Source organism: Lissotriton vulgaris, chromosome 12 (assembly GCF_964263255.1).
Source record: "Lissotriton vulgaris chromosome 12, aLisVul1.2, whole genome shotgun sequence".
NCBI classification, from domain to species: Eukaryota; Metazoa; Chordata; class Amphibia; order Caudata; family Salamandridae; genus Lissotriton; species Lissotriton vulgaris.
The window spans coordinates 87,954,802-87,973,813 of record NC_141700.1 but is presented as its reverse complement, the minus strand read 5'-3'; positions in this window follow the sequence as shown (position 1 = coordinate 87,973,813).

The window sequence follows — 19,012 nt, the reverse complement described above, 5'->3', positions numbered from 1 at the left end:
CCCTTAATTATATGCCTATGCACTCTACGCCACTACACTATCACTATACTCTGCAACACTCTGCACCAAAGCACTGTACACCAGTCCACTCCACACTACTACACTCTGCATTACTTTACTCCACGCCACTGCACTCTACTCCACGCCACTGCACTAATTTGCTTAATACCACTGCACTCTACCACTGCAGTTTATGACCCTCTTCTATGCAACACTGCACTCTAGGCTCCTCAACTTTATGCCACTCGACTCTACACTACTGCATTCAATGCCAATGCACTCTGTCACTCTACTCTGCATCACTCCAATTTACGTCACTGCACTCTGCAGCACTCCTCTCTACTGCACTCTACTACAATGATGTTCTACACTATGCCACTCTACTCTGTACTGCAGCACTCTAAAATGCAACACTCTAATCGCATTCTATGACTGCATTGTACGCAGCTGAATTCTATGCTATAGCACTCTACGCCACTATACTCTGCAACTCTCCACGCCCATGCACTCTACACCAGTCCACTGTACGCCACTCTACACGACTCCAATATATACCAATCCAATCCACGACACTATGCCACTCCACCCCAGCACAAGCCACTCTATGACAGTACATGCCACTCTCCTCTACGCCACTAACATATCCATGCTGAGAGCCACGGCGGTGTACAACATGGCTAAAGCACATTGACAAAATCAGAAGCTCTTGCATAGGCAAGACCTAATGGCTTTCTTTGCCACTACTTGTTTTTAATGCACTTTGACCCCCTGATCAAAGCTAATACACTTACTACAACTGGACGTAAATAAATTCAAATACTCCAATTTTACGTAACATTTTATTGGGCAGAGGTCAAATACTTTTAATGGGAGAATCTTTGAACTTCTCAGTAGCAAATAGACACACGTTCACTCGCTGTAATTTGCGTTGGAAACAGAATATTGTGTAAAACTATTCTTCCCTCCCAGGTTTTTCCTTGAACAGGGCACAGTGGGAGCTGTAAGAGCCTTTGGTTCCTGAAACACCAAAATATACATCACTCGAAGTTGAGCCTCCCTTGCTTTGTTGCTGTTTCCCTAAAGCAGTGTCGCAAAGTTCCATTTGGGCCTAATGCAACAAGGAAAAAGGTCCCATTCCCTGGTTTGGTAATTAGACCGCTTTATTTAGGGATCAGTGGGCCATCAGCCCCGGTGCCACTGTACCTTATGTCCTAGTGATACTTACGCCCCTGGTTGCCTCATAGTTTTGGAATATTAAGGTAATCTTCTAGCACCAAAAAGGATTTCTACAAACCCGGAATAATCCATTCAGTAATACTGAAAATAGACTGTGATTTCTAGAATGGCCACTAGATGTCACTAGAGAAACAAAATCCACCCGCTCTATTGCTGCAGTCAATTCCCACACAGCGTCATATTCGCGCCAAAAGAGCTTCGGTGTTGGATTGCATCACAACTGTAGTGCGCGCCACCAGGCTGCATGACGTCACGGTCACGCAACACGCACCCGAGGGGATAAATACAGGGCGCCCGGCAGCTCGAGGCCAGAGAGCGACAGAATCCCTAAAACTGCAGTGGGCCCCGTCTTCCCTGGGCGGGCCGGTATTCGGCCTAGGGCCCAGATACTAGGGGCCACATAACAACTACTGCATTATCTCTGACTCTCGCCACCTCTCTCGTCGAGGGTAGGGTGGGGGGGGGGGGAAGGGGCAGCCTTTCTGTGTCTAATATTTGGGTGATTTGCCCCGATATCCTCACTATTTTTTATTATACTGTTATTTTGTTACATTTCTCATGTAACGTAAATGGTTCTGTTGTACAGAGCGCTGACACCTTGGGGTAAAGTCCGCGCTTTATAAAAATGCATTAAATAAAGTAGCTAGAGTGGGATGTCAAATGACCCCTTTGTGCAGCTGACAGGTCCACAGAGCCAGTGCTCGCAGTGGGTCAGTCAGGCAGGGAGCCAAAATTGGACACTGAAGCAGGGCACAACGGAGCTCACTATTGCTTGAAATTACCGGCTTAAGAAAAAAAAACTTGCAAGTGCTGTGATGCAATGTCACCAGAATTCCTTTTTGTGGCACCGTGTCTAATAAGTGAACGGGCCATTGTTGTTTACCGCTGGTGTTCCAGAGCCTACAGCATTATTTTAAACAATGGACTAACCGGTAATATTGGGTTCTCGGACCAGCGTGCAGCCCTGGCTTAGTGCTTCAATGCCTCATCAGGAGTAGTAAGCACTATATGAATGCAATTACAATTTAATTTCACATGGATAAGTATTGCCTCCAACTTTTAAACTTTCCTCAGTTTCTCTGTTCTCCTAAGCCTTCTGATTTGAGTATGGTATATCCAGCGAAACCCCATGTAGGAATTTGTCAAACACAATGTGCTATTATCCTCCCTCAGCCCGACACTGTTCAACATTTACATGGCCCCGCTTGCACACGTTGCCCGACAGCACGATCTCAACATGATCTCCTACGCTGACGACACTCAACTGATCCTCTTCCTCACCAAGGACCCCCTCCCCGCCAAAGCCAACCTCCATGAAGGAATGAAGGCCGTCGCTGACTGGAAGATCAGCCGTCTGAAGCGGAACTTGGACAAGACGGAGGTCCTCATCCTCGGCTCCAACCCGTCAGCCTGGGACGACTCCTGGTGGCCAACGGCACTAGGGGCAGGCCCGACCCCCACCGACCACGCACGCAACCTGAGAATCATCCCTGGCTCAACGCTCTCAATGACCAAGCAAGTCAACTCCGTCTCCTCCTCCTGCTTCAACACCCTCCGCATGCTTTGAAGATCTACAGATGGATCTGACAGATACAAGAAAGACAGTCACCCAGGCCCTAGTCCGCAGCAGACTACTACGGAGCCCCGACCAAGCTAATCAATCGACTACAACGCATCCAAAACGCCTCGGCACGAGTAATCCTCGATGTGCCATGACACAGCCACATCACCCCCCACCTGAGAAACCTGCACTGGCTCCCCGTCAACAAGAAGATATCCTTCAAGCTCCTCATCCACGCACACAAGGCACTCCACAAGACCGGTCCAGCCTACCTCAACAGACGGTTCTCCTTCTACACCCCCAACCGCCAGCTACTCTCCGCCGACCTCTCACTCGCCACTGTCCCGCACATCCGAAGAACAACCACCGGCGGGAGATCCTTCTCCCACCTCGTCGCCAAGACATGGAACACCCTCCCACTGAGCCTACGACAGACCCAAGACCTGCTGACCTTCAGGAGGACACTAAAGACCTGGCTGTTCGATCACTAGCGGCACCCCCCCGCGCCTTGAGACCCTTGCGGGTATGTAGTGCACTTAACAAATGATTGATTATACATGCATTGATTAAAGGCTTCTCAAGCAGGGCCAGCTTTAGCATTGGTGGTGCTTGGTGCCACAATCTTTTTTGGCGCCCCCTTCCTCATGACCTTTTGGGTTCCCTCACTACCACTTGGCAAAATCCCCACCTCCTCTCCATAGCCCTTCTCTCGCATACATTTCAATTGTTTTAAAGTACTGGTGAAGGCTAGCTTTACTAATCCACTCAGCTATCCACATAAAATACAGATCTGTGTTTTTGCAGTGGGCATATTAACCCTCTGCGCTACTTCATGGAAAGTCAAAACCGGCACTAAAAAAAAACTCCACTCTTTCTCTAGCAGGAACATTAATCACAAAGTTATCTTTACATTTTTATTGCGGCACGAAAGCTGGATGCACAAGGAATTCTGCAGCAGGTGCTTTTAAATGGTAAGTTATTCCTAAACACAGCACCCCTCCTGAGGTCAGTGCCCCCTCCAGGTCAGTGCCCAGTGGGGCTGCACCAGTCGCACTGCCCTAAAGCCAGCTCTGTTCGCAAGCCACAATCATCTCAGGGCCTGCCACCTTTTTCATCCCAATTAAAGCACTGACTCTAACCGGCCCCGCTGCAGGGTGGTCTTAACAGCATTATAGGCCCCAGAGCAAAGCAGTGCACTGGGCCTTGCCTACACAACCACTCACAGGAATAACAATGTTTTACGGAAAATGATTGTTAAAATTCTGGCCTGCATTGGGGCCCCTATGCTCTTGGGGCCTGGGCAACTGTCCAGCGTGCCCATCTGTTAAGACAGCACTGACCAAAGTACACCCCTTCTGGGTTTTTCAGCAGCATGCACTCTGTCTCTTCTGTAGTACTCATTTCTGTTTGTTGGAAACGAAATCAGTCTGTTGCTGTGTTTACAAGATGTCCCTTTGCATAGATTTATTGTTGTTTCACACAGCTAACGGGTTATGACTTTCTGCATAATGTGTATATTTTAAAGGAATATGTGCACCGGGAAACGGCTCCATAGATCATTAATTCCTTAACCACTCTTCAACCATCATTGGTTCTCCCCACAAACGTGAACCAGTTGCATAGCAAGGATACCGTAGGCCCCGCTGCAAGGAAGTAAATTGGCTTCTTCGACTACTGCTGCAGTCGTGAAAAACAGCAATTGTAGTTTATTGGGCCCCTCAGGGTGCTGGGATGCAGTGCCACTGCACTTTTGGTAGCCATGCCCCTGACTGAAACCAGTGACCCTGCAGACTATCCAACTCGCGTGGGCAGGACGTAGCTTGGGCAATAAGATTGGGGAGGGAACTGATCTTCAGATTTCCCAAGAGTCACACTGGGATATCTTGTTAAAACACGTTATATGAGAAGCAGAACATGGGGGGGGGGGGGCTTAAGGGTCAGTGGAAAAAGAGGAGGGAGGATTCTTAGGGGCACTGAAAACACAACATTTTCCAAACTTTTTTGTAAATTTTTTTATTTTGTTTATTTTATTTCCACAGTTCAGCAACATCAATTATCAAAGACAGATCAAAAAATGAGTTGAAAAAATGGAAATTCCAGACAAAAGCTGATGCAAATAATATAAAGAGTAAAACGGGTTAAACAAAAAAAAAAGTAATTGATCATTGGTCAAAAGTCATAATCATAAATCAAGTATCAATATCATACAATCATACGTTCATATGGGCAACAAACAGTTCCTAAATATTTAATCCTATTTTACGTTTCGTCGCCCCCTTTACTGAATATAAGCTAAATTCTAGGTTAGCTATTCGATACATTTTCATTCTCCAGACTTCAAACCTGGGTGACTCAGAGCATAGCCAGTCCCCAGCAATACACAAAGGTGCTACCGTCATTGCAACAAACAAAAACAATTGGTTTTTTGGTTTTTCAAACTAATCAAGATTTGTACGGCCTTCAAAACAGAGATGAGAGCGAGTGTGTGCTCATGTGTTTTTGTCAGTGTGGGCATGTAAAAATCCCAGGTGATCTCTGACAGAAACGTAATCATAACTGTCTGAAAGCAATTGTACCAAACTATTTACTACAGAATAATATTTTCAGGGGGAATAACCCCCCGTTGAAGCGATGCCCTTGCACATGGTGCCACCGTGTGACACACACAATACCTGTTCACCTACCAGTCACCTGGTGGAGAGCACATCGCACTCGATGGGCGAGAAGGTGAACTGGCGACCCCTACACTCAATGGGTTTCCAGTGTGTTTTTGGAGTTTTTACACAGCCAATGTCCATCACAGGTTTTTGAAACACCCCAGAACACCTGTGGCAGCCTCAGCAAGGCTTTGTTTCTTTTGTGGGGTCGAGGAAAGTGCGTAAGTGTCTCTTAGACTGTTCTCAACACAAAGCCCCACCTCTCATCACACTGTAAAAACATATTTGTAATTTGGAAGTCTGGGACCTGGCCTGCCTAGTACTCTCTGCTATAATTGCTATGCCTTTATCCAACCCTCAACATAAATTTATAAAAGTAAACATGATTCAAAGGCTCTAAAGCTCATTGCCTTAAATGTCATTTAAAATAATAATAATAATAACTGCATTAAGTAGATGCAACATTATTTATCTGTAGAAAAATCTGAAAGTGAGACACACTTTGAATCCTTGCAATGATACTGTTATTTGAATTGGATTTCCATTGGTGTTTTTATATAACCGTACAATTCCTGGTTTTGTTTTCTTTCCCTTTATAGATGTATGTTGCTTACTGGGGACAAGAGCATTTGCACTTTTCCTGTTAAATATGAGCAGTTCAAATGCATGAGAGAAACCTATGCTTTTGGCGTTTTGAGAGGCAGTCAAATAATGTTCCTATGTTGTCCTGCAGCTCATGCAAAAACCACAGTTGATGGACAGAATGCAGAACAATGTCATACATTCACCCCAGTACAGAGATCTGGGCCTAAATCCATCGTTTTTTGCACTCCACACCACCCCAGTTCAGACATGGCCATATGCAAATCAGTCTGACCCTGTGCCTCATGGGAACAGTCCAGCCCGAACTGCCAAGCCATGCCTTCCCTGGACCGGAAACAAGCTTCTGAGGACCGGTTTCTGGCATTCCAGCCGTCTTCAGCCCGGCTTGCTTGAATCCAGTGGTGTGGAGTGCATGGGACTCACGTCTGAGCATACCCATCCCACTCGGGGTGACAAATGCAAAAACCACAGTTGATGGACAGAATGCAGAACAATGTCATACATTCACCCCAGTACAGAGATCTGGGCCTAAATCCATCGATTTTTTGCACTCCACACCACCCCTGTTCAGACATGGCCATATGCAAATCAGTCTGACCCTGTGCTTCATGGGAACAGTCCAGCCCGAACTGCCAAGCCATGCCTTCCCTGGACCGGAAACAAGCTTCCGAGGACTGGTTTCTGGCATTCCAGCCGTCTTCAGCCCGGCTTGCTTTAGGCCCAGATCTCTGTACTGGGTGAATGTATGTTTTACGTTTACCAAGCAGTGTAGTGTTGTAGATTCCACAAGTCCCACACATAGTTTGTAAGAATAATCAAATGGTCCGAGTATCAGGTGTAAAAAAGATATTGTGTAGTTCCTACCAATCCGTAGGGCCTGCGCTTTGTTTGGACAACATAAACTAGGGGCTCGTGCCAAACTGATTCCAGACACCCACGCAGGATATGTTGGCCTTTACACCAGCTTGCTCACAGTGCCACCATAAGCCCCACTAGCCAACCAGGGAGCAAATAGTTTCTAGCAACCACGCGACGCGTTGACGCAGTACATCCAGGACCCCCGGTGAAGCTACTCGTGCGACCTCCCATCGATAGTTATTTGGATCAAGGCGTGTTCAGCATCCAGATGTATCTAACTGCCCGCTTCTCATTTGGGTAAAAAGTTGGCAAACAAAGAAAACCAGATATAAATGAATAGTCACATTTCTGCTATAGCGGCTAACATATATCAGTCAGTTATCACCCAAGATTCGTTCAACACACAAGCTTGACGCTTGGTACTACTTCACCCCGGGCAAATCATCGTGTCCTATATTCAACTTTTACGAAGGCAACTATAATAACCAATAAGCAAGTTACAGAGAATATCCTTACCTTCATGACTGAACAGCAAGAGATTTTTTCTTAAAATAAGAGTAAAGCTTCTGTTTTTTGTTATGTTTCTGTCTTAAAGCAAATGACGGACTCCTGAGGAAGGCAAATGCCGAAACGCGCGTAGAGTTTCCACCCACCGCTTTGCTTACTCCGCTAGCCCGATCTATCATCATAGTCATTTGTGCTCTGTCTGTTTTTTTGTGTGTTAAATTTCTTAATTCTCATCTTCTTTATTTGAGTGTTTTTGTATATGAAATGACAAATTATATGTTAGTGATGTTTTAATTACTTACAAGTATCTTTTAGAAACAAGATTCTTATAAAAAAAATGTAGAAAATATTTAAATAAACCACAAACTATTTTGAATATAATTATTGGATTTTGTTTTATCAATTTGGTTTACATGTCACTTCAATGAGCTAATTAGCTTCTTTGTTTCCTTGGGTTTTTGGCTTAATCAATAAGCTCACTACCATATGTTCTTCTAAAAAATTGTCTATTCTACTCCCTACCGGTAGTGTATGCATTAGCAGTAGGGGTCCCCCTTATTTCCAAAATATACTTTACACCAGCTTGCTCACAGTGCCACCGTAAGCCCCACTAGCCAACCAGGGAGCAAATAGTTTCTAGCAACCACTGAACATGACAACCCTAACCCCTCATGGATTGTGGAAACAGTACAGAATCTTTCGCTCAGTCACTCATGCTTACTTATTTTTAGAGAAATATACAGAGAATACACAGTAGGACATTTTCATTAATATTTATTGAATCAACGTTATTCTTGCATAAAAGCAGATAAACGTGATCACAAGCACCAAAAGCGTAAATAGTAGATAAAGTTCTACCATGGTGCTAAACAATGTATATATGCAGGTATATAAACAAGGCAGTAATTTAGCGTACTCCCATTATGCAAACCTTACTCTAAGTGTACCTAGAGCAGGGGTATTCAAACTGTGGGGCGCGACCCCCAGGGGGGCCGTGGAGTGATAGAAAGGGGGTCACGCATTCCCTTCACACTTCTGCCCAGGCCCATAGCTTCAGCCCCCCTAAATGTGTCTCAGTCCGGGCTGCTGCAGTCCAGCTGGAGGTGCTGGGGGCTCAGCTGTGGCTGGAGTCTTATCTCCAACACGCCCGAGTTTTTCACAGGTCATTAAAGACCATTAGCATATTTACATGCCTTTGTAAACTAGTTACAGAGGCTTCGGGTATTTTTCTAGTTCCAGTACCCCGCTGGAACCCCCCTCTGTCTATTCCATACATTTGCATTTTACATTTACTGGGGTAGTGTGAGAATGCATTTCATGAAAAGGAATATAAAGTAGGGTTGCCGAAATAAAATGCCAGCCCTGTGTTGTGTAAAGAGCCTGCAAAGACGTCCGCTTGACACTAAATAGTTATGAATAAAAAAATATATATTCATTTGTTATGTAACTTTTCTGTCTTTGTTCCATTTAATTATCAGTCATTAAGGCAGCCCTAGAACCCAATTAAAAGTGCTTTCTATTTATATTTGCTGTTCTAAGTATGCACAGATATGTGCTGAAAATACAGCTTTAGGTGTCTGCTTATATGTGTACCTTCTGGGACATCAAAATAATGAGCTGGCAACCCTAATCATAGGACTGAGTGCGGGACAGTAGTGATGGGGGAAGAGAGGGAGTACTGGGGTGGGTGCGTGCTGAGCAGTGAATAATTTGTAATAAAACATGTGTCAGGGCCCTCACCAGTAGGCCACTGCAACTTTAACCACCCACCCATTGCCTTGCTTGCCTGGCCAATGATAATACCCATGCAACTACGAACCATAACACTCGTACAAGTGCGACTATTCAGACCATTTCAAGCCTCCAAAGCTATAAGAATGACATGGGTGTCAGGAGTTAATCATTTTTAATGTATGATATTCTGCTCATCTGTAAATTACACAGATTAGACAGAGCCACCATGTGGCAGACTCTCATAGTGCCAGTGTGCACAATTTGGTGTCAGTGCCGAGCACCGGAAACCACCTGCTCAAATTAGACACTGGTGCTGAGGTAACAGGGGAGAGGGACATTGGTTCAAGAAGGTGTGGAAGGACAAAGGCGTGGAAGATGAATGAGGGGACTGAACAGGTGTGAGATACAGGAAGACAAAAATTTGGATGGAGAGACTTGAGGTGAAGGAGAAGTGCTGAGGGGCACGGGAGGTGACGGGGCCAGAAAGGCCATGAGATAAATGCGAGAGACTGTTAGAGATGAGGGCAGTAAAAAGACAGAATGGCAGAAGGTGATTAAAGCTGAAGTGAGAGGTTGATTGGGGAGAGTTCAGAAAGTGTAAAAAGGGGTGATAGAAGTGGACTGCAAATTGAGAGAGGGATCTGGAAGTAGGAGAGAGTGTGAAAGGAAAGCGTCATATGTAAACTGCTTAACTCTGCACAAGACCGCCAGGGTTTTGAGGGACGCCTACTGGTGCCGGCCAAAGCCAGGTGAGCTACTAATGTGGCAGCACATATTCCTGGGAAGTGGAAGGCCCATCACAAAGGTTAAATAGACATCTTTCTGATGTCAATTGCTGTATTTTGGTTATAACTGGTACTGATAGGGTGAAATCTTTTCTCAGTGTTACTGTGTGTAAAAATAATGAAGCAATGCTAACCCAAAATACGCGGTATCACATAACATTTACATTTTCTTCCCACACAATTTGATCAATCCTGTTGTGTAATTTGGTCCTCACCTGCCTCATAAATTCAGTAGCCCTGCCTACAGGTTTAGAAGTTTGTGTCAGGAGGGGGTCCTTATGCCTGAAAATGTTGAAAGGGAGGGTCTAGGCATCCTAAAGTTTGAAGAACTCTGACCTAGAGTGTGTGTAGGTGTTGAGCCAAGAATCCCCACAAGGGAAGATCCAACCCCATTAACTGATGGGATACAGTAAAGGACTGTGTAGTGGGCTGGTCACGCAGGAATACAGGAAACCAGAAGTAGTTACAGTCCAAGTTTATTGAAGGAATTAACATGTAAAATGACCTCAGCCACAACTGTTCTCCTCGCTCTCTCCCACCCCGAGCTCTCACTTCAGAATCTTCACCTCCGTGACATTCTAAAGGCATGTCACAGCGGTGTTGCCCAATGTGGACCCAGAAGTGGGGGTTAAAGGCATAACCAGGATTCCCCCAACATGGAAGATACCACAAGGACTCCGTCTTGGTTGCAAACTGGACACCCCTGACGAGATGTCAGACTGCTGCATGGTGATCTCTGAGCATGCAAGAACCCTCTGTGTCAGCTGAAGTACATTCCCTGCTAATCTATTATAATGTTCATCTTATATTTATTTCTTTATTTTATTTGAAAAGTTTTATAAAGCACGAACATGACATGTAGGGGTATCAGAGCCCTGTACAAAGGAGCGGAAGCGAAAGGAGGTAAAAGCATGAATACAACACCACAAAGGACATTAACAAGCACAAATACAAAAAAGCAAGAACACCCATCGTGTGGGACATGTGAGGTACCAGAAAAGCAACACGTCTTATGGAGCACGTTGAAAGACAAAATTACAATGTTGACCAGAGGTAACAACCCATCTTGTGGTACATGTAAAGTACCACAAGAGCATCAAATCTTATAGGGCACATAATTAAAACTTTTGAACAGAAGTATCAAAGAGTGTCAACAGGAAATATAAATTAGTCAAGATGGCTTTGGGACTATTGCTAATAAAAAGCAGGCTTTCGATGTGTGCATAGATTAGGGATGTTATGGATATGTAGATAGCTCTTTCGCCCGTGGATGAAGATAGTGATGACATTTGTACATAGTGCGAAACGAGACCTTGTACATAATGTTCAAAGCGTTGCGAGAATGTTGCGCGAAGCTAGATGTGAAAACAAGTGTAGTTTCAGAGAAACTAATCCAACATTGTTGTGCATGCAAATATGTGCAAAAGGTCACAGCTGGAAATGTTATTTGTGAGGTCAATGTAAGAAATAAGCAGCTTCGCAACATGGTATGGTAAGGTAAGGTAACTTATTTATTTGTACATGATTAATTAAAATCTTTACAAAACAGTAAGAAGTTGCTAAAAATTGCTAAAAATTCATTATGTGCAATTTCTTCAGTTTTACAAAATTACTTCGTTACATGGGCCTAACTCAGGAATATAGCACAGAGAGTAAATTTTCTTGTAAAATTGGCACTATCTGCTGCATAACACATATCTGGCTTCAACTTTGCATCAGAGCCTGTCCTGCCCGGAATGCTTGAGTAAGCCACAAGACGAGTAAAGAGCATCAATTGGACAATTCAGAGACTTGAGGTGGCTCGTGGTGGGCACGCTTTGGGAGGTATCATTAGTCTTACCACATGATACCTCACATGCCACAGGCCCGTCTGGTTCACTCTGTTACAGAAGCACTGTCTAGGACCAGGATGCACTCAAGGGGCGCACAGCAGCAGCAGATAGGACTCTGTACATTCTGTAAACATTTTATTTGGGTCTATTTTACTAAGGCTTTCATTATTACAGTTATTGTGAGCATTACTGTTATAGCATCAATGTTATTTCCTCTGACATACTCAATGTTAAAAATCATAGGACCTCAATTCGGTTCACATCCTCAATTCGCGAATTAGTTCTCACTCCTTCAAATTTTGGAAAATAGAGAACGCTGCTGTTTATTCCATTATTTGATATGAATTACAAGAAAAATCCTGGACTAGATGAGCAACTCGTACATTAACTTCGGAAACATTAAAGCTCCTCTAACGTTGTAAGCAATAAGACTATTTGACCAGGTATTATATGTTATTTTTACTGATGTGGGATGTCTGGTTTGCCCTGTGTGGAAGGGAATGATGTAGTAATGTGATATATCAGTCCATGCGTGAGGTGAGTAGGCAAGCTGTAGAATGTTAAGTGTGGATCCTGTGAGAATTTAATATAGCCTTATAGCCCGCCGTAGAGGGCTATACCGGCTATTAAAGGCCCTCTCCAGTGTTAAAGGCCTCGAGCCGAAGGCGAGGGCCGTTAACAAGGGAGAGGGACTTTAATAGCGGTATAGCCCATCTACGAAGGGCTATAAGGCTATTAGAACATTCTGTCACTAGAGGACAGAATGTTCTAACAAAAAAACAAAGCCTTTTGTGAGCGGGAGGGGATTGGAATCCCCTCAGGCTCCCTGAAGCCTTTGTTTACAGCCAGAGCTGTGAACAAAGAAACATTGGAATGTTGGAGCTCCAGGCTTCTACCAGCCATTATAAGCCCAGAGCACTCCATTGTTTTCAATGGAGCTCCCAACATTCCGATGTTCTAATAATGGAAAGAATGTTGGATTCTGTGTGCCAAGTGAAGCCTGGGAGTTGATTACATTTGGAGGGAGGATGAAACCCTACCAGAAGCTATCAGACTGTGGCTGCAACGTAAGGGCCTAACAAGGAATAAGTAACTTGCTTCTTACCTGAATGGTACCACACTCTTGAGTGATTACTCATTGTTCTGAGCACAGGTGAACCAAAGGCTGGATTCTCATCCCCAGACATTGGTTAACTCAGCAATCATTAAAGGAGAGACATTCAAACATTATTCCTATTAACACTTAGAAACACTTGGCATAAAGGAGGTAAGACTTGCAGTTCACAATTGATAATATCATTCTTAGGCATTGTGCAATATATCACAATGGAACAAACTGACTTAAAAATAAGAAAAGAAGAAAAGAGCTTAGTGTCCAGATCAAAAATGTGACTGTATTAAAAATAATTTATTTTCTGTCACCCTTGATTTTAATTGTATTTTTATGACATTTATGTATGACAAAAATAAAGTATTGTCAGTAAAATGAATGTATCATGCAATGCCATCAATATGATGTATTTTTAATTAGAAATTGTGGTTAGATTAAGTGTACATTGATTTGCTATGATTAAAATATTATTTTTAATACAGTCACATTTTTGGTCTGGACACTGAGCTTTTAGGTCAGAGATTTGTTTGCATCTAGACCGAACACTCAGTTGGCGACAGGACCCAGAGGAAACTAAAGTGGAAGCTTTCCTATAATACTGGTGCAAAGGTTTGAAATCCACCTTCCAGTTGTTTTCCATGATCACTGAGGTAGTGACTCAGATAGAAGTGAACGAGCTAAAATTATATAAGTGACTTCGATATGGAGGACTCAGCCATGGTTCCCTTTACTCCTGGAGATGTCTTGCGAACTTTCAGTCATGCTTCCCACTCACCCGGACATCCTTTGTGGTTGCAGATCTGGATGGTAAGCGTGGTGCCTTTAGTGAATGGAGAAAGAGTTGGATACCCTATGCTCCAACATTGTGTTCATCTTTTTCATAATTAGCAGAGGATAGATTATACTCCACTACTAAGTCATTTCAGCGAGACATCTTCCGTGGCAGGAAGTTCAGTAGGTTCTCTCCTCTTTTTTCTAAACTTTTGATGAGTATCAGATTCTCTGGACCACGGGTTCCAAGTATGCAGAGACCTGAGAAGTAAACAAGGTCCTACACATTTTTTGTCAGCTGGCCAGACAACAAGGGGTTCAGATGTACAATCAATCACATGTTTATTAAGCGCTACTAATCACCTGTGAGGGTCTCAAGGCGCTGGGGAAGGGGTGTTTTGCAGGGTCCAGTCCATCAAGGAGGGGATCTGTGGAAGAGCCAGGTTTTGAGGTTTCTTGTGAAGATGGGGAGGGATGTTGTCTGTCTGAGGTGGACAGGTAGGGCGTTCCAGGCTCTGGTCGCGAGGAAGATTGAAGGAGCGACCGCCTGATCTGGTCTTTCTGGTGCCGGTGACCATGGCGTAGGAGAGCTGGGCTGATCGTAGGGTCCTTTGGGGGCATACAGGTGTTGGAGTTGTCAAATCAATCATTTACCCTATAGCCGGTAATGTTTTACATCGTCAGGTACACCAAATCCAACACTATCCAGAATTCCTTGACTACTGAATCAAAATTGTGTGATGTGAGATGTCTGGAAAATTATAAAAGAGTTTTGTGACAGCCAAGACGCAGAAGAGCCTACAAATAATTGATTTCTATCACTCAACACCATAAAAGTGGTCACTAATCTACTTTGGCTAGATAGGTTATGTGGGTAATTCTGGAGGTAGGTGTTGACTTTTCTTTGTTGGTGCTAATTCAACCAGGAGTGTAATGCCTTCTAGAGCCGCCTTCATAGGGGTTAGACTGTAGAATATATTAAAGACACCAGACTAGTCATCAGGTCAACATTAAAAACAATGTATTTCAAACCAGAGGCAAAACAAAAGAAATTGCAGGTTGGAATTATGGCTATCCTCACCACAGCAAAAGAGTATTAAACATTAAAGGAATACCTTTATATACTGCTATGAACCCTCTCATTGGTTGTTGGTGTCATGAGCTAAAATGAGAATGTTGGATTAAGGCAATGTGCTATTTTTTAGGTCTCGTGCCTAGCGATGCACTGCGAGAGTTCTTTTGTCCGGGGTGAAGAACCGGGTTTTAGAACCCAGCGGCGCCAGGGGCATGCCCAAAGTCTTCGAGTTCACCTGTCTTAGAATACACAGAGACACGGGTTACTTCTCGGTGACGTCAAAGATCAAATTTATTGGCTGCAACCAGGAACAGATATCTACGAAGTACGACATGGGTAGGTTCGCTAGAGACTGCTCAATTTTCATATTGCGAGACATCGTCTTTTATGCTCAAAATCACATTCCTGACAGCCACCCATTATTTACAAACTATCCAATCATAGGTGACATTGCAAAAGGTTTTGCATAACGACAATCCCTCTTTTCAGTTGTCCAGCCCACCATCAATTACACGGGAAAGCCCAACATTCTTGCTCGGACAGGCCGGACAACCCCATATTAAAAAGGACCACAACCCAAACCATAAACAGGCCTTAAAAGAAGGAACAGAAACAGATGTGAAGCAAGATATAGGGGTGTGTGCGTGTACCATAAACTCAGCAATGTCCTGCTCTTTGATCTCTATCTCGACCAGCTACTGGACAAGGAACTGGCTCGGCAAGGTTAGCTTCAGGGAACAGAGTCAGTTCGCTCAGGTCATCTAAGAGTCAGCTAAAGGTGTACGTGTCCCAAAGACTCGTTCGGCCGTAGTCATCGGCCTATGTGAGGGCAACCACAAAATGGCTGCTGTACACAAAATGGAACCCGAAGGTTCAGAACGAAATCTCTAAATAAGTAGTGAATCCATCGATCGAACATGACGAAAACACTCGTACTTGCCGCACTCGCCATTTGCGGTTCGCTACTACCAAAATCGTAACAATACCATGACCTTTATGAAACGGGTTCAGAATTACAGAACCTCAGACCCTCCTTTTGCCCTTACATAGGCAATAACCTAAACTCCCGTCAATCTGAATCCAGGTCTATATTCATCAGATCATCAAGATGCTGTTGAAGCATCATCCTATTACTTAGTAGCTCTCTCTGGACAGGTCTCCTTGCACACGAAGTAGCACAGAGGCCACATATAGCAGGAGCACACTGTACACAAAGACAGAACAGGAAAAGGATAGCTAAAACCATCCCAATGATCATCAGAATCTTCCATCCCCAAGTGGATAGCAATCCCAAAACCATCCCCTTGACGACCAATCTCCTTCGTCCACATGTATAGACTCGGAGATTTTATGTAGCTTGGAAATGGCCACTGACTCATTGTCAGTGAAATTGCTCTCCCACCCTCGCAGCTCCAACATTAAGTGAGGTGCCCCTGCCCCTGCACTCTTGAGTGTTAGTGATCGAGGCCCTCCTCCACCCGCAGGTTTCCCTGCGCCTCATCCCTGGTGGTCCAGTGGACCTCTGTCTCCTTTCTCTCACTCTGCTCCTTCACTCATTTTTCTACCCTTTCTATCTTTCCCCTTTCTGCACCCTTCTGCATCTCTGCTCTTTTGTGCCTTATTTCTGCCCATTTCCCTTTCTCTCCCTCTGCCCCTTCACTCGTTTTCACTCGTTTTTCTACCCTTTCCATCTTTCACCTTTCTGCCCTTTTCTGCATCTCTGCTCTTTTGTGCCTTATTACTGCTTATTTTCCCTTTTTTCTTTATCCCTTCTTTCCTCCCTTTACCTTTCCCCGCTGCTGCTGCCCCGCGGCCCCTCCCCCCCCAGCGCGACCGGCCCAATCCAGTTCCTCTCCCCACTCCCGCCTCCCAGCTGTCCAGCCCTCACCGACCCCTACTTAATGGCGGCTACTGCGTGGACGCTGTGCAGCCGCGGGCTGCGGGTGCGCCGCTGGTGCACCGAAGGCGCGTCAAAGGCAAGCACGTCTGCGCCCGTCCGCGACCCGTCCGCGACCAGCACCAGGAACCCTGGACCTCCGCCCCGCCAACGCTACGATCCAGCAGCACTCCACGCACTCAACCCAGGCTTCAACAACAACTGCAAGCTAGCATCACCAGCCTACACCCATGGACCCTTCAGCTGTCACCGCTGCCGGCACACCTGCAGCACCACCAAGAACACGGATCCAGCACAACCCGCCCACAAGAACACAACCGAACCGAAGACCCTGCAATGCATCCTCCTCAACGTCCGATCCCTCCACAAACACACCAAGGAAATCAGGGACCTCCTCGACAGCACCACCCCGGACGTAGCATTCTTCACCGAAACCTGGACCAACGCCACCTCGGGACCGGACATCGCCATCGCCATCCTCCAAGGATACAAGATCTACAGGAAGGACCGCCCCACCCACCCAGGAGGAGGAATCGCCATCGTCCACAAATCCAGCCTCCGCCTGAGCACACTCCCTGACGAGTCCACAGAACTGATGGAACACCTTCACTTCAAGATACTGTACAGCCCCACTGCCGCCCTTCGAGGAACCCTCATCTACCGACCCTCTGGACCCCGCGGACCCTTCGCCAACTCCATCACGGATATTATCTCCCCACAGGCCATCATATCCACCAACTATACCCTGCTGGAAGACCTCAACTTCCACCTCGACAATCAACTGGACCCCAACACAACATGCCTTCGGGAAACCTCCACAACATTGGACTCTGCCAGATCGTGAACGAGCCCACGCACTCAGCAGGACACACCCTCGACCCCCTCTTCACTACAGGAAACCCATGGACCGACCATTGTTGCGTCCACTTCACCTTCAGAAGACCCACCATCCACAGAAACCAGCACCTGCTTCCACAAAGAAACTGGACCAAAATCACCGACGACCAGCTCATCTACTCGCTCAACAACTCCACCCCAACCATCACGGAAAACAACGACCCCAACACCGCAGCCCGAACCCTGCATAGATGGATCTCGGACAGCACCAACACCATAGCCCCCCTCAAGAAAAACAACAGTTCCCGTGCCAAGAAAGCCAGATGGTTTACCACCGAACTTCGAGAGTCCAGGCGCACATGCCGCCGCCTCTAAAAGGCCTGGAGAAATACCAAATCCACAGAAGCCCACAACAACTTCAGAGCCGCCACCAACGCTCACCATCAACTCATCAGAGAAACGAGGAAAAAAGCGATTGAAGACAGAATCTCAACCCACGCACACAACAGCAAGGAACTCTTCAGCATCATCAAGGAGTTCCCCCAACCCACCAGCGAGTCTACCAACATCCCTCCCTCACAAGACCTCTGCGACAAACTCAGCACCTTTTTCCACCACAAAATCAAGAACATCTACGACAACTTCGACGAAGATAGCCAACACACTGAACCCTCACCAACCACCCCGACACCCGGAAACCAGCGATTGATGACTGGACAGCCCTCACCACCAAAGACACACTGAAGACAATAAAGTCAATCCACTCAGGGGCCCCAACGGACCCCTGCCCCCACCACATCTTCAACAGAGCCGCTGACACCATTGCACCCATGCTCTGCCACACCATTAACCGCTCCCTGGCGACCGCCTCGTTCCCCGATGACTGGAAACACGCCGAGGTCAACCCCTCCTAAAGAAACCCTCAGCGGACCCCACCGACCTCAAAAACTACAGACCCATCTCCCTGCTCCCTTTCCCAGCGAAAGTCATCGAGAAAGCCATCAACAGCCAACTCGCCACATTCATTGAAGAACACAACATCCTCGACTCCTCCCAATCCGGCTTCAGAAAAAACCACAGTACGGAAACCGCCCTCCTCGCCGCAACAGACAACATCCGCACCCTACTGGACAAAGGAGAAACAGTAGCCCTCATCCTCCTAGACCTATCAGCGGCGTTCAACACAGTCTTCCACCGCACCCTAATACGCAGACTCTGCGATGCAGGAATGCAGGACAAGGCCCTCGACTGGATCTGCTCCTTCCTCTCCGGCAGGACGCAACGGGTCAGACTCCCCCCTTTCCTCTCAGACCCCACACCTACCACCTGCGGAGTCCCCCAGGGCTCCTCTCTCAGCCCGACGCTCTTCAACGTCTACATGGCTCCACTTGCCCCCATTGTCAGAACCTAGGGACTCAACATCCTGTCATACGCAGACGACACCCAGCTCATCCTCTCCCTATCCAACGAGCCCAACACCGCCAGACGCAACTTTCGAGAAGGCATGGAAGCCGTCGCCAAATGGATGAAAAACAGCTGCCTACAACT